Below are 16,743 nucleotides of genomic sequence, written 5' to 3' on the forward strand. Positions count from 1 at the left end.
TATCCCGTAGACTGTCCCCGGGACAGGTGAGGCTGCTGATCCCTTATTTTCAAATCTGAAAGTTGACAGCTATGCACCAGATAGTAAAATCTCCACCTGCCTAAACCGTCCCACTTTGGACTGCCACAGAGAGGAAAACAGGGGCTCACTTGATGAGAATGTTTCTCCACAAAATAAATTGCCAGCATATCAAAAGCAATTATGTTAAGGCAAAGGTTGGACTAGGACCTTTTCCTTCCTCTCTTCCTCTCTCTCTGTTATATATAATATTAAATTTTCTGTTTTACAATTGAGAATATTCATTTAGACAACCTTAAAATACCAATGACGTTGCTTCTTCTCTTTCCATGGTTCATTTTGCATAGCATAAATCCCTGCATATTTTATATAAACTAAACCATTCAATATTCCATTATTACTTCCATCAAAACTTATTTACACTGTAGAATTTATCTTAATGCTGCCAACGTTTTCAAGTGTACACAATTTCCCCTCATATATTCAATAAACATTTTCCAATCTTCTTTAAACAAATGTTCTTCTTGTTCTCTTGTTCTATAAGTTAGATCCGCAAGCTGCGCATATTCCATCAGTTTAAGTTGCCATTCATCTTTGGTAGAGACCTCGCTCGTTTTCCATTTTTGGGCTAACAAAACATGAGACTAGGACCCTTTTCCTACAGCAAGTACTCTTGACAGTTTAAAAGCAGAACAGGGTTAAAACTTTTGGGAATTATAGGGACAGAACTACCCAAACTGTATAGAAATTTATTCATATATGCTACTACAGCGGCAAGAATGTTACTTACCCAAAAATGGAAAGAAGCAGAAGTCCCAACAAAAGAAGAATGGATACAAAAACTTATGGAATATGCAGAAATGGTGATACTTACTGGGAAAATAAGAAATCAAGATAAACTTTTTATAAAAGAATGGAAATGGCTTATGGAATATTTACAAACAAACTAAAAACAGATAAGAACACTGGCAGAATTATTGTAATAACCTGCATTTTTATTTAAAGCAGATGAATAAATGAGCAGATTAAGTTAATTTGGATACGGAGAAAATATTAAAAATAAGGAACCGCAGAAAGAGAGGGAAGGAAGTCAAGTTTTGAAATGTTAAAATGATTGTAAAATTATTGAAATGTATAAAACTGAAAATCATAAAATGAATGAATGAATAAAAACTTCACAGCCTAATACTTTAGACTTGCTGGTACTGGGGCAAAACAGCAGCAATGCAGGTATTCTCCATGGCCACCTCATCTACAATGCCCCACTCTGGAAGGATCCTTGCAAGATGGTAGTTTCCCAGGCCCTAGAGATGCTCACCCCACCTGCACTGCTGCCACCTAAGCAGTGGCAAAATCCAAAGATGGAGGAAGAGGAAGAGGTGGCAGCGTGTAAGCCAGCCACTCTGTCTCAGGTCGTGAAATGTCTTGCCTCAGCTGTGAAGCACAGTTCCCCTTTGAGCATGCTCGGTTTCAAATGGGTGCTTTTTCTGACTCCACAAATATTTCCAAGTGGCAATGCTCACAGTCTCCAGCTGCAAATGTTTGACAGCTCTGCATAGCCAGGGTGAGGTCTTACATGCACTTCCTGGGCTTTGTACAGCTGTCTACTGTACTCTTTGGATAGCGGGGAAAGAGAGTAACTTTGGGGAAGGGGGAACTGGCAGGTAAGATGGGCAGCATCAGTTTTCTGTTACTCCAGAGGGTTCAAGCAATCCTTGGACCCAAGGGATTTAATGTACAAGAAGAAGAATTTAAACTAAACATTCGGAAGAAATTCCAGATGGTACAACCCATTTGGCAGTGGAACTGGCTGAACTGGACGGTGGTGGGCTCTCCCTTATTAGAGGTCTTTCAGCAGAGGCTGGAAGATTGATGTATTAGTGAGTTTCTTGCATCATGAGTTGGACTAGATTATATTTGAGGTACCTTTCAATTCTACAGTTTTCTGAATTAATTTTTGAGCTGAGCAAGTGGGGAGTCATCAAAGTGTATGTGTGGAAGGTGTGTGTGTGTGTGTGTGTGTGTGAATTTCTCAAAACCTGGAATATCGAAAGAGCTCCAGGAAAAATAGAACAGATTGCTGCTCCATTTAAAGCACAATCCAGGGCACATCTACTCAGAAGTAAATCAAACTGAGTTAAACTGGGCTCATTCCAGGTAAGTGAGCATAGGATTGCAGCTTTAAACGTCTTGTGTCAGGGCCACAGAGGACAGATTTGTTAATAAATACCTCTTCAAAAAAGAAGAAAATTTGATCTGACATAATTACGACCAAGGCTCCAAAAGGCAGAACAGGGGAAGAGTCTAAATATTTCATGATAAAATTCATTAATAATGGAACATAAGAACTAAATTACATAACTGCCACCTTAAGTTAAATAATATTTTTTTCCATAGAGGGAGAAGCAGATGGGATGAGTCCCACAGCCAATACTTTTAGTTCAATATATGAATAATTCTGGCAAACAAAAATATTAAGATTTACAGAAAGCGGGGGTGGGGTGGATTCTATCAAGAAAGAGGATTTGGAGAAGGAAAAATTAGTGCTGCCACCAGTGTTGGGCATGGGGAAAGTAACTGGAATATTGTGCCCTTAATCTTGCAACTTGTCTGTATTCAGAGAAACTGTATTCAGAGAAACTGAATACACCCTCTTTCCGTTTGTTGGTTTCTCATCATAGAAATGACACCACTTCTTGTTATTTTTAATTATTGTTCTGCAGAATTGAAGCTGGCACAGCTTGTGACAAAGGCCTGTGACCTCCAGATGGATTTCTGAAGGACTCAAGTATCATACTGTAAATGTCCAGCGCCTGAAATTTGGGTGAGATCTTTCAACAAGCTCACATAATTGAGTTCCCCAAGTTCCTAAGCCTGATAATTCAGGCTTGTTATCCTGAGTTAACCTCACTCACAATTAATTTACATGAAGCAAAGTTGCTAGGTAAGATCCCTGGAGCCTCAGTGCTCTAAACTGGAATATCATTCGGAACCCCTCTATCCTTCATTAAAGATTTTAATCCAGTGCACATTTATCTGGAAGCAAATCCAACTGCTTTCAATTAGAATGACTTCTGGGTAAACATGCATAAGCTTAGGCCACAAGCTGCTTGTACCCAAGGGCCTTGATTTGTTGTAAAATTGGTTTAAAAGCTAACAAACATTCTGCTATGTGTACCCCAATCTTTGAGCAATGAGATGCTTTAGGGGAGCCAGCACATACTTCATGTTGGGATTCCTTGGAATGAAGGTTGCCAGAGACTGTGGTGTCTTTGTGATAGATGGTTTTATTTACATATATAGAACAACCTGAGCATAAAATGGAAGGGCTCACAACATTGACACTTCAATGGATCTTACTGCCCCATTAGGTTTCCTAGTCGTTTCTCCCCACCAACTACAAGCCTTACTTTTGGTTTGGCACAGAGAGCAAGTCAAACCTCTCTGTCTTCCTAGCTTCAGGCAATACCAGGCAATACTAACCCCTGGCCTGTTGTTCTCCCACCCCTAGGAAGCACCACTAACTAGTTGTTTCTACAGCAACACACCTGTACTTGAATAACTCTTTAGTCATGTAAAAAGGATGCCTAAGAGACTTAGCTAGGGACATTAAATGGTTTAGCCACTTCAGCAGTGACCTTCTACTACAGAATCCCATCTTACAGCTATAAAAGCACAGACCTGGATGGACTTCAAAGATGGCCTCCAAAGTAGCCCCCATCCTATAACAATACTAAGCATGGGAAGCTGTCTTACCCTAGGTCCGAGTCTGAGCTCCACGTCTTTCCCATTGCTTACTGCCTGATTCTTTCTAAATGAAAATGCAAGGCATGTGCTCTTCCCCTCCTTGAAATGGGGGAAGGATCATGGATGAGTGGTAGAACGTATTTGTTGAGTATTAGATGTCCCAGTTTGGTCCTAGGAATTGCCAGTGCAATGGAACTTAGGTATAAGGCTGGCCCAAGGACATTGGGGGTGGAATTCCACTAATGAGTCCCATCAGTGCAAGGACCTCCACTTCCATGACAGGGCTCCCCACCTTCACCCTACACCCTCTAATTGCTTGGGGTGGGGTTAGGAGAACTCCCAGAGCAGCGTGCAGGTGGAGGAGAGAATGGATCACCCCCCCCGGCAAGCCAAAATGCTTGCCCTGATGGAACAATAGCCTTAGTGTGACTTTGAATTCCTCCCTTTGCTGCCTGAACTGAGGGACAAGGATACTAGATCTCCTCCAGATGACCTATTTCAATCTGCAAAAAACAACAACAAATCGGTGTTTCCTCTGATTAAGCACTAAAGAGTGGGTTTACACAGGGAAAGCTCCAGGCAAAAAATAAAAATGTTTTAATGCTCAGACCCAGAGCTTTAAAGTGCGGGCCTGTGCCTAGAAATAGTGGGGCAAAAGGTAAGTGGATAAGGCCATCTTCACTGAGCATTTATTCTGATTTATTTGCAGGGCACAACTAACTTTCCAGCTTGGATTTGAATTCCATCTACTAAGTAGTGACAGTCTGGCGATACCCCTTACTTCAGACCATGATGGGACAGTGTCCACCCTGACACATAAGAGAAGCAGGCTGGCTTAGGGGCAACTGTGTCTTACAACAGAAGATAAGGACTAGGAGGCTCAAAAGGTACAGATGTAGCTGTCACCACCACTACCACAAAACACACACACACACACACACACACAGCTGCATCTTGCACCTCAGGCACCTGCTTCTCTCTGCTTCCTTTTAGGGTTTTGATCCTGCCAGGCAGCAGAGCCAGGAAAGACATTTGCCAGGGGCCTTGGATTACTGAATTTGCCACTCAGAGTTGACAACACTGGGCTAAATAAACCAAATGGTCTCTAACTCTGCTTCCAAAAGGTACATATGCTCAGACTCCGGTAAATTTGCAAGGAAATAAAGTGGAGATGCTCACTTTTCCACTGGCCATTGCTTCTCTCTCTTTATCAGCACCAGTGGTTTTACAGGCATTAGCAGGCGAAGCATAGAGACAAACATTATCCCCCGCTAATATCTAAAGATGAACCTGCTGTTATGTGTACAGTGCTGGGGCTGGCATGAAGTCACTGGCAATCCGACAGTAGTTGGAGGTCTATAATGAGGGTGGCCAGATACTGCTGAAAGTCCCCCATCTGCACAACTATTCAAGGTGCAAAGCCCTGTCCTCTTTTGCCATCCTTTTGATAGCTGCTTTTTTCTGGGGGTACGCAGGGGTACGCATACCCCTAAACATTTTGTGACTCTTAACAGGAGAAGAAAATAATAATAATAATAATAATAATAATAATAATAATAATAATAATAATAATAATTTCTTCTCTAGCATGGTAAATCATCAGTTCCATTGCTACCCCCGATGGTGGCCTCATTTCCTGTCACAGTGTTTCCTGAGTCTCAGACAGAAGCGAGCGTTTAATGTGTGAAGTAGGAGTTGGAATCTAGAACAGTGATTGGTCAGTTTCTTTGTTACCAACTCTGATGGTAACTTCCTTTCCTTTCCTTGTGTTTCCTGAGTTTCAGACAGAACCCAACCTCATGCCAATATGGAGGTTACTGTGAGCTGTCAGCTGTGTAATATGAGGTAATGCATGTTCTTTGTACTTTTGTCCATTTACTGTATTTATTTTTCCCAATTGGAGCTATGAAATGGTGATGTTCTTGAGTCAAAATGAGAGTACCCCTAAACTTTTTAAAAAGAAAAAAGAAGAAGCACTGGGTCTAATCATCCGGACATTTACAGCACAATGCTATACATGTTCCCACTATGGGACTTAATCCCAGGTGACTGTATATAGCAGGGGTGGGTAACCCCAGTCCCAGGGGCCGGATATGTTCCACCCACAAGTGATTCCTCCCCCTCCAAGACCCCAGCAATGTTGCACTGTTCAGACACCAGATACTTCCTTCATATAGTGCAGCCGCCACCATTATGGTGTTGCCTCTGGCAGGACTTCCCCAACTGCATGGCAGAGCCAGCCAGAAGAGGAATTTCCCTCCCACACTGATCCAGACTGTGTATATGCTACACTGTTAAAGGACATTCTAAGGACATTCTTTCTCTTAAAGAATTCTGGGCACTGTAGCTTGCCCCTCGCAGAGTTACGGTTCCCAATAACCCTTAACAAACGGCAATGCCCAGGATCCCATGAGGTAAAGAATGTGCTTCAATGTGCATTAAAGGTATAGCAGGTGCACAACCCCTGGATTAGTAATTGGCACATGGATTCCCACATACCTCAGAGATACAAAGTTGTTGGAAATTTTGAAACCATAGAGTATTCTCCTACTATAAGTTGGGAACAGCGGTGCTTCTCCACTTGGGCGGTGGCGTTCTGCCACCTGAAGCAGTGGCCTCATTCGCAACATGGCTGGGCCAGCTCTGAGTAGCACAAAATAGGTAGCGCAAGGAGGGCCTGGAGGTCATGCCACACCGTAGTTGCATCCCCATTTGCAATGTTCCAAGGCTTAGAGGCTTCTAGGCAAGACCAGCACTGCCCATGAGCCTATTCTAGATGTGTTTTGCATTGGACCCTGAACTGGCTGGAGTCTGGTCCAAGATGCATTGCTGATGGTGGACTCCCCAAAACCCAGTATTTTGCAGCAGCTGCTTGCAACCTCAAGTGACCATGTTAACCAACCTGAAAGTGTCAGTTATCAAGTTTAATGGTATCCCGTCTGCTCCAGGGATGGCCAGCAAAAGAACCCAATGGGATAGGAGGTCTTATTTTGTTTTCATTTTATAATTTGGCAGCAAGAGTTGAGCATTAAGCAAAGTTATCAGAGGAGCTCATTGCACACTGTGTGCAGGGGTGTGGGTTCTATTAAAAATCCATTTGGGAAGAATTTGCCGAACACGCCAAGCGGGAGAGTGAATGCAAGCAAAATAAAATTGTTTACAAATTCAAACAATTATTCATGAAAGGTTATTTTACTGTATTAGCTCAGCTGTACAGACAGTGTGGGGGTTAAGAAAAGAATCTATTAATAGCTCAATAAGAGAAGTGACAGCTGTGCCATTTTCTTTAGGTTCTCTGTAGCCAGCGGTAAAACCCACATCTTTTATAGTGTTATTAAGCATATTTTCAGATGGATGGAACACTCTCAAGAGCACATCTCCACAAAGCTGATTTATTTTAAAAAAACACACACTGTAGCCTTCTTTTCTTTGTAAAATAAACAGCTTGCAAGCACCTCCCTCCAGTAAAATGCACTGAAATAGTTCAAATTACAAGACAGTTCAAGTTACTAAAATCAGATTCATATATTAAAACCAAGAGCAAGGCAAAACAATTCAGTATAAAACAGGGAAACAGACCTTTAAACCAAAAGCTCTGCAAATAAAAAGGTGTTAGTACCTATATTGAAGCTTAAAAGGTAGAGGATGTGGTTCAACTAAGCTTTGCTCAGAATAGATCCATTGATGTTAATGGACCTAACTTATCCATGCTTACCTTGTGTTTTCTGGGCATAGGTCCACACTTTAAAGTTCAGTGTTTGAGCGCCAGGGCTTTTTTCAGCCAGAACTTGCCGGAACTCAGTTCTGGCACCTCTCAGGTGGGCGCCATTGCCATTATAAGAGAACAAGGGCAGTGTTCATGGTGAATTCCAGCACTTCTTTTTCTAGAAAAATAGCACTGCTGAGAGCCCTCCCCTTTTTTTTAGCCCTGGAGCTTTCCCCGCAAGAACCTGCTCTTTAAAGCTGAAACACAACAAATGGCAAATCATGTTTTCTGGGAATTGCCATTTGCTTTGAATCAGTGGTAAAGAGTGGGTTTTTGTGGAGAAAGTGTCAGAGAAGAAGAAGAAGAAGAAGAAGAAGAAGAAGAAGAAGAAGAAGAAGAAGAAGAAGACGACGACAGAGCTTTAAAGTGTGGACCATGCCTGGAAATCCAGGAGGAAAGGTAAGTGTGAATAAGCCCTTAGCCATGTTTGTTAGTTTCAGTGGATCTTAGTTGAAAGCAACCAACCCTGAGAGGAAGTTCCACAACCTGAGTGAAACAACAGAAAATCCCATTTTTCTCATCCCAATCAATTATACTTCTAAAAAGTGATGGGTTACATAGAAATCAGGCAGGAGGACACAACCTATATCAAGTACTGTCACCTTCTGCATTCTGGAAGTAAGACACATGGACATCCTAATTTAATTTTGTAAGTAAATACAAATTGGATTGTAAGCCTTCTTAGGAGAGTTTAACTACGGAAAGGTGGCATGCAAATAAATGATGCTTATAGTGAAGCTCATAGTGATTGTGAGGATAGTGATTGTGAGCTGAAGGGGAGGATTACAAGCCACTGGGAATCACATTCTGAATCAAGGAATCGCAAACTTCAGTGACATCACCATGGGAAAGTGGTTTTTACCTACAATCCTAGAGGGCAGGGGTGGAGAAATCGTGGTGTTCCAGTTGTTGTTGGCCACCAAATCCCATCATCCCTGCTCAGTGAACATACTTACTACAGCTGGAGTCCAACAACCTCCGCACTCTGGTTGATGGCTGCTGACAGAGGATGCACTACTTAACTGGACTAGACAGACCAATGATCTGACTCAGTAAAAGTCTGTTTCATAGAATCATAGAATCATAGAGTTGGAATAGACCACAAGGGCCATCGAGTCCAACCCCCTGCCAAGCAGGAAACACCATCAGAGCACTCCTGACATATGGTTGTCAAGCCTCTGCTTAAAGACCTCCAAAGTAGGAGACTCCACCACACTCCTTGGCAGCAAATTCCACTGTCAAACAGCTCTTACTGTCAGGAAGTTCTTCCTAATGTTTAGGTGGAATCTTCTTTCTTGTAGTTTGGATCCATTGCTCCGTGTCCGCTTCTCTGGAGCAGCAGAAAACAACCTTTCTCCCTTCTCTATATGACATCCTTTTATATATTTGAACATGGCTATCATATCACCCCTTAACCTCCTCTTCTCCAGGCTAAACATGCCTAGCTCCCTTAGCCGTTCCTCATAAGGCATCGTTTCCAGGCCTTTGACCATTTTGGTTGCCCTCCTCTGGACACGTTCCAGTTTGTCAGTGTCCTTCTTGAACTGTGGTGCCCAGAACTGGACACAGTACTCCAGGTGAGGTCTGACCAGAGCAGAATACAGTGGCACTATTACTTCCCTTGATCTAGATGCTATACTCCTACTGATGAGGCCCAGAATTGCATTGGCTTTTTTAGCTGCCGCGTCACACTGTTGGCTCATGTCAAGTTTGTGGTCAACCAAGACTCCTAGATCCTTTTCACATGTACTGCTCTCAAGCCAGGTGTCACCCATCTTGTATTTGTGCCTCTCTTTTTTTTTGCCCAAGTGCAATACTTTACATTTCTCCCCGTTAAAGTTCATCTTGTTTGTTTTGGCCCAGTTCTCTAATCTGTCAAGGTCGTTTTGAAGTGTGATCCTGTCCTCTGGGGTGTTAGCCACCCCTCCCAGTTTGGTGTCATCTGCAAATTTGATCAGGATGCCCTTGAGTCCATCATCCAAGTCGTTGATAAAGATGTTGAATAAGATCGGGCCCAAGACAGAACCCTGTGGCACCCCACTAGTCACTCTTCTCCAGGATGAAGAGGAACCATTGATGAGCACCCTTTGGGTTCGGTCAGTCAGCCAGTTACAAATCCACTGAGTGGTAGCATAGTCAAGACCGCATTTTACCAGCTTCTTTACAAGAATATCATGGGGCACCTTGTCAAATGCCTTGCTGAAATCTAGGTAGGCTACATCCACTGCGTTCCCTTCATCTACCAGGCTTGTAATTCTGTCAAAAAACGAGATCAGGTTAGTCTGACATGACTTATTTTTCAGAAATCCATGCTGACTATTGGTGATCACAGCATTCCTTTCTAGGTGCTCACAGACTGTTTGCTTAATGATCTGCTCCAGAATCTTCCCTGGTATTGATGTCAGACTGACTGGGCGATAATTATTTGGGTCCTCTCTTTTCCCCTTTTTGAAAATAGGGACAACATTTGCCCTCCTCCAGTCTGCCGGGACTTCGCCTGTTCTCCAGGAATTCTCAAAGATGACTGCCAGTGGTTCTGAGATCACATCTGCCAGTTCTTTTAATACTCTTGGATGCAGTTCATCTGGCCCTGGAGACTTGAATACATCTAAACTAGCCAAGTATTCTTGTACTATCTCCTTAGTTACTCTGGGCTGTGTTTCCTCTGTTTCACATGTTCATATATGCTCGAGCTGGCTTCATAATCCATTTTATTTCTTTATTCAAGCAGAGTTATAGTCCTCCTTTTTATTGCATCCATGATTCTCAGGGAGGCTAATAACAAACATTAAACAACTATAAAATCCATGCATAAAACATAATAAATACAAAACAGCAAAGGCATGAAAAGGATGCAGCACATAAAAGCAGCTGAAAACAGAGAGGTCAGCTGGATAACGATCACTGTATCTATACATCTATGCACTAGTCAGATCACATACAGTGCACTGTGTTCAGTTTTGGGCACCACAGTTTCAGAAGGATACAGGCAAACTGGAATAGGTTCAGAGGGGGGCAATGAAGGTGGCTTGCAGTATGGAAAACAAGTGAAAGAAGCTGAGTATGTTTAGCCTGGTGAAGAGAATGAGAACATGTTAGTATTCTGCAGATACCTGACAGACTGCCACAATGAAGAAGGTAAAGATCTGTTCTCTACTGCCCCAAACAAGAGGACTAGATCTAGTGGGCTTACGCTGCAGGCTAAACTTTGGGAGAAAGCTATTGACAGTAAGAGCAGGTCAACAACATGAAACCAGCTTCATAGAGTGGCTTTCTCCCATTGGAAATCTTCAGACAGAAAGTGAGCAGCCATCTACTGGGGATTCTTTATTCCAGGGATTGGACTAGATCATGGAATCACAGAATTGTAGAGTTGAAAGAGACCTTGAGGGTCATCTAGTCCAGTCTCCTGAAATGCAGGAACCTCAACTAAAGCATCCATGACAGATAACCATCCAACCTCTGCTTAAAAGTCCATTACTTTCCGAGGGAGAGCATTCCACTGTCAAACAGCTTTTAACATCAGAAAATTCTTCCAGGTGTTTAGTCAGAATCTCGTTTCTTGTAGCTTGAAGCCGTTGGTTTACGTTCTACCTTCTGGAGCAGGAGAAAACAAACTGATCTCCAAGACCCCTTCCAGCTTAGAATTCTATGATTCTACCACTTTCTGTGCTGCATAATGACTTCTTGCACTGCTGCTGTGCCAGCCCTGTTGATGGTAGATAGAACCTCCAGTCCATCAGTGTTCCCATGTGATTACAATATTTGGACTCAGCCAACATTGATGGAAGACCATCGTGACTTGTGATATCCTGTGAAAGTTCCAGTGCATTGCTGATCCCATGCTCATGCTGAGGCGGTAAAAGGAAGTCAAGTCCACATAACATTCACATTCCTGGGGGTTGGAGGAAGGGTATATAATTAATTAATATAATTAATATTTAATGTGGGTTGGGCGGGGGGAGCAAAAAGTTATTTTAACCAAAGCAGTTTATGGGCAAGATGACCTAATACGTCTTTTCCATTTCCAAAGTCTCTCAACGTACCCTAAGTTTACCATTAAGGAATCACACGCAAATTTAATTAAGTATTTAACGTTTTCCTTCCTGTAGCTCTCCGCCTCATCAACTCTTCATCTCATTTCAAATCTCAGCTGACTCTCTCTTTTCTCTCTGACTCATGTTTCACTCCCCCTGTGCTATTATCCCAGTAATTGTATGATTTAATTCTCTCAAATGTTTTGGGTTTTCTCTTTATGGGGAAGTTGTAATGCTGCATATTAGCCTTGCTAATGCTTGGTTTTTAGCCTGCACACAAGGCAATTTGGTGCCGGGTCCTTTGACCTCTGGAGACCTTCGTTCAGATTAGGGCAACAATAAGAATGAATGTGGTCGATTTATTCTTCTGTAGGGAAAAGCGTATTTTAGAGTCAGTCATGGTTTATTCATATGAATTCCAAGACACTGAGTGCTGCAGCATCAGCCTGAGAGTCACAATGGTACTACTTGGAGAGCCAAATCCAAACACTTACCTAGCCAGAATTGACAGCTTGTTTTACATGCCGGCAACTCTAGGTGGCTGCCTAGAGCAGTATGTTGAGCAGTATGTTTTTGCTGCTGCAAGGGATGGAAAGGACTCCTATCCCTTTTCAGTCAGTGGTGGCACTGATGAAATATAGTGAGGAAGACAGTTAGGAAGCAGGTTAGGAACATACCCGCCACACACTCTTTCAGGCCATTGGTCCATCTTGCTCAGTGTTGTCTGCATTTACTGGCAGTTGCTCTCCAGGAGCTCAGACAAGGGTTTCTTCTCATCTTACCTAAAGATACCAGGGGTTGGACCTGGGACCTTCTGCAAGCAGAGGAAGAGGTCTACCACTGAGCTACAGCGCATCCTTCAGGTTCTGAGTGGGCAGGCCTGTTTTGCACACTCAAAGTATTGACAATCTTTGGTAAACAATGGGCTCCTGTGACTTTCATCCTCACATGTGCAATGGGAACTTACTCTCGGCTTATTTTCATTCTGTGGTGGCCCCATAAATAGATGTCAATATGTATGAGCCTAAAGCTATGGTTTTCCCAGTAGTGATGTATGGAAGTGAGAGCTGGACCATAAAGAAGGCTGATTGCCGAAGAATTGATGCTTTTGAATTATGGTGCTGGAGGAGACTCTTGAGAGTCCCATGGACTGCAAGAAGACCAAACCTATCCATTCTTAAGGAAATCAGCCTTGAGTGCTCACTGGGAGGACAGATCGTGAAGCTGAGGCTCCAATACTTTGGCCACCTCATAAGAAGAGAAGACTCCCTGGAAAAGACCCTGATGTTGGGAAAGATTGAGGGCACAAGGAGAAGGGGATGACAGAGGATGAGATGGTTGGACAGTGTTCTTGAAGCTACCAAAATGAGTTTGATCAAACTGCAGGAGGCAGTGGAAGACAGGAGTGCCTGGCGTGCTCTGGTCCATGGGGTCGCGAAGAGTCAGACATGACTAAACAACAACAAAAAAGGCTCGCCAGCCCTTACTCTCTCTAAATGTAAAAGGTCATTTCCACAGACTAGACAAGCTATCCCAGACAGAGCTCTTAAGATCTATGATTCATGGGCTACTAAGGAAACATGAGAACCACATTCACACAGCTCATCCTCAATACAGTGGTACCTCGGTTTACAAACACTTCAGGTTACAGACTCCACTAACCCGGAAGTAGTACCTCGGGTTAAGAACTTTACCTCAGGATGAGAACGGAAATGGCGTTGCGGCAACGGGAGGCCCCATTCGCTAAAGTGGTACCTCAGGTTAAGAATGATTTCAGGTTAAGAACGGACCTCCGGAATGAATTAAGTTCATAACCAGAGGTACCACTGTACAAGGCCCCTTGTGAAAACAGGGTGCTGGACTAGATGGGCCTTTGACCTGCTCCAGAAAGGGGTCTTCTAGCGTTCTCATGCAATATGCATTACGTGCACCTAAAATGCAACGTCTAAACGTGCCAAATAAGTGTTTGAAAACGTCTCACACAGGAACACTCTTCAGAGAAACGGGATCACTTGCAGCTCCCTCTTGAGTGTACAGTTGATGGCAATGGTTGGTTTGGAGCTGTGCAATCTATTTACTTCGTGTGCCAACAGGCAACAGGTATGGCAAAGCAAGTGGAAGCAAGAGAAAAATATCTCTGACCAAATCCGACCTACCTGTATCGGCATATAGGTGGTAGTAGCTGTCCTGATATGCAAAGCAGGAACAAGATGCTAGCAAGGATCCAGGAGCAAAGCTAAGCTAAGTGCATAATTATATGGTACTTGGGGTAATTTTCCTTTTCCTCTGAAAATGCACATTGGCTCTGATTTTCCTATCTGCAGATTGTAAGCTCATAATTAGCAGCAAATTACTCACACAAGTGACAATTTTTGTGCTTTCAAGTAAACAGACAAAATACCCGCAGTTCTCAAATTGCCTCTTGGTGCTGCAGACACCTGGCTCTTTCCGGCCTCATCCAGTCCACATGTTGGGGAAAGTGGGGGGAAATGAGATGGGGGGGGAGGGATAAGGAGGAAACGTCTTTTCTCAAGTAGCTTAGAGAAGAGTGCTTCAAATATAACTTCAAGGGAAACAGCCGTGACTTCCTTAAAACCACACTGGGGGTGTGTCATGGCAGTTGTCCCTTGAGAAACAGCGGCTGGAATTGTTTTTGCTGCCGAGTCACAGCATGCCAGTGAAACGGGGCGGGGGGGCAGCCTAACACCGCCCCCCAGTTGCTACATGAAATGAAATCCACAGAGAAACAGACTGCAGGGAATGTGTGCCTGGTTTGACTGGGGAGTAAAATGAATGCAAAGTTCTCTTTCATCTCCAAGTTCTACCTAACTTGAGATCTCTGGAGAAAGCTTGTTTTCATGCATGAGACAGAGAGGGAATGAGCAAGCAAGCGAGGGAGGGGCTGAGCATAAACTGAAGCTAGAATTCAGCAATGTAACAGCTTCACTGTAGCAAAAGGACTAAGGCCTGTCTAAGACGGCCATCCTTCACTGTACGTCCACTCCTGTGTAGCTACTCACAGCTTTTTCTCAACCTTCTTAACGTACTTGATAAAGTTGCCAGTTGCTGAAGACACTCAGCTCTATTTCTAAATAATAACTGAAACAGTTGAGGCTGTGTGGTCCCTGGTCCTGGATGCAGAGGTGAGGTGGATGAGGAATAGCAAGATGAGCTTGGAATCCTGGCAAGATGGAGGCACTGGGGGGGGGGAGTAGTTCCTGAAACCCACAAATTGTTGAGCTTTTCATTTAGGAAGACCCCAAAGTCTCCCCCTAGAATATTGATTTTAAACTTTTGGAACTCTTTCTGCTGCTTTTCCATTACATTTTTGCACCCGAAAACCAGGACATGTCAAGAATTTTCCTGACGTGTGGAAAGCCTAGTAGTGCCTGAGCTAGAAGCTTCAGTTAGTGCAGAATGCTGCAGCATGATTGCTGACAGGAGTGAGATCTCATCAGCATATAATACCTGTGTCCAGAGATCTGCACTGGTTGCTGATTTGCTAGCAAACCAGGTTCAAGGTGTTGCTATTACTATACAAAGACTTTAATAACTTGAGCCCAGTCTACCCACGAGATCTCCTTACTACAAATCTGCCCTCTCACCTGGCACTATTACAGGTGCCACATTGATAAGAAATTGATCTTTTGGTGTGGGGTACCATCACTGTGCACTTTCCAACATCTGCTAAAGACCTTATTTGCTAGACAGATATTTGGAATGCGGATGTGTTTTTAGTTTATTAGTAGTTTAAATTTTTTGAATGCTTTAATAGTTTTTACTAATAAAAACGGTGTATTGTTTTTGTAAACTGTATTGTTTTTGTAAACAGCTTTGAGGTTTTCTACAATCAAGCAGCATACGAATTTTATGAAATAAATAAATAAACAAATAAGACCCCTGTGGGGTTCATTAATGTCAGCAACTGGAAGGAAAGATATGGCCTCGGCCCAGTATACCTGAAGGAGCATCTCCACCCCCATCATTCAGCCCGGACACTGAGGTCCAGCTCTGAGGGCCTTCTGGCTGTTCCCTCACTGCGAGAAGTGAGGTTACAGGGAACCAAGCAGAGGGCCTTCTCAGTAGTGGCGCCCGCCCTGTGGAACGCCCTCCCAACAGATGTCAAGGAAATAAACAACTGAGGCATCTGAGGGCAGCCCTGTTTAGGGAGGTTTTAAATGTTTGATTTTTATTGTGTCTTTAATATCCTGCTGGAAGCTGCCCAGAGTGGCTGGGGAAGCCCTGCCAGATGGGCGGGGTATAAGTAAGAAATTATTATTATTATTATTATTATTATTATTATTATTATTATTATTATTATTATTATTACTACTACTACTACTACTACTATTTATTATTAAGTTCAAAGAAGAACAATGAAAATGAGCCAATGGTTAACCACTGTGTGTGGCTGCTGTATGGTCTGGATTCACAAAGACTATCTAGGCAAGGTGTATATATGAGTGTGCACTTTTAAACATAGGAGAATAGGAAGTCGCCTTGTATTGAGTCAGACCATTCATCCATCTGACTCAGTACTGGCTACACTGACTGATGAAGCCTCTCTGGGATTTCAGACAGGAGTTCCTGTCTACTTGGAGATGCCAGGCATTGAACCTGGGACCTTCTGAATGCAAAGCAGATGCTCTACCATTGAACTACAACTCTTCCCACTTTGTTGATAATTGTGTAAGGTATTCGGAGGAGGCTGTGTGTGTGTGTGTGTGTGTGTGTGTGTGTGTGTGTGTGTGTGTATCTGTGTCAGACTCAGCACATGCAACTGGAGCATTTATAAAAGGGATGAGTTCACAGTGGGTATGTCTTCAGGTCCTCACACTCCACTCCCAGGATCAGAAGCACTTCATGATGGCATCTAATCCAAACAATTTGTATGTGGCTTGATCTGAATCCCCGCTGGTTCCTTGCTCAGCTACACTTCATTGCCAGAGCAAGATACATCAGAACAGGGGATCATCTGGTCTGCTGTCAGAAGGGCAAGCTATGCACTCAGCCATTTGCCAATCCTAAGCAGTCTGCCTGCTGCACAAACAAAGCAGTAAGGATGGCAAAGCGCCGTTGCAGTTTCAGCGCTGCTGGAAATTTCAGGAATGAACAAGCCCAATACTCTAATCTGTTTGGCAAGTGGCAAAGTACCAATGAGGCAAGGGGAAAACA

At 43.2% G+C, this 16,743-nt stretch overlaps 1 long non-coding RNA gene across 1 annotated transcript in view; it reads left to right on the forward strand.

The window, feature by feature from the left end:
• Positions 1 to 4,806: 4,806 nt before the first annotated feature.
• The window catches only part of LOC308582950, a 60,229-nt gene continuing 48,292 nt past the window's right edge, over positions 4,807 to 16,743 (forward strand). Inside the window, exons 1-2 of the long non-coding RNA XR_014005966.1 lie at positions 4,807 to 4,889; positions 5,550 to 5,610. This is a non-coding gene — a long non-coding RNA (uncharacterized lncRNA). The remainder of the gene's footprint in view (positions 4,890 to 5,549; positions 5,611 to 16,743) is intronic.

The sequence above is a fragment of the Podarcis bocagei genome, assembly GCF_964188305.1.
Source record: "Podarcis bocagei genome assembly, chromosome: 3".
Classification (NCBI taxonomy): domain Eukaryota; kingdom Metazoa; phylum Chordata; class Lepidosauria; order Squamata; family Lacertidae; genus Podarcis; species Podarcis bocagei.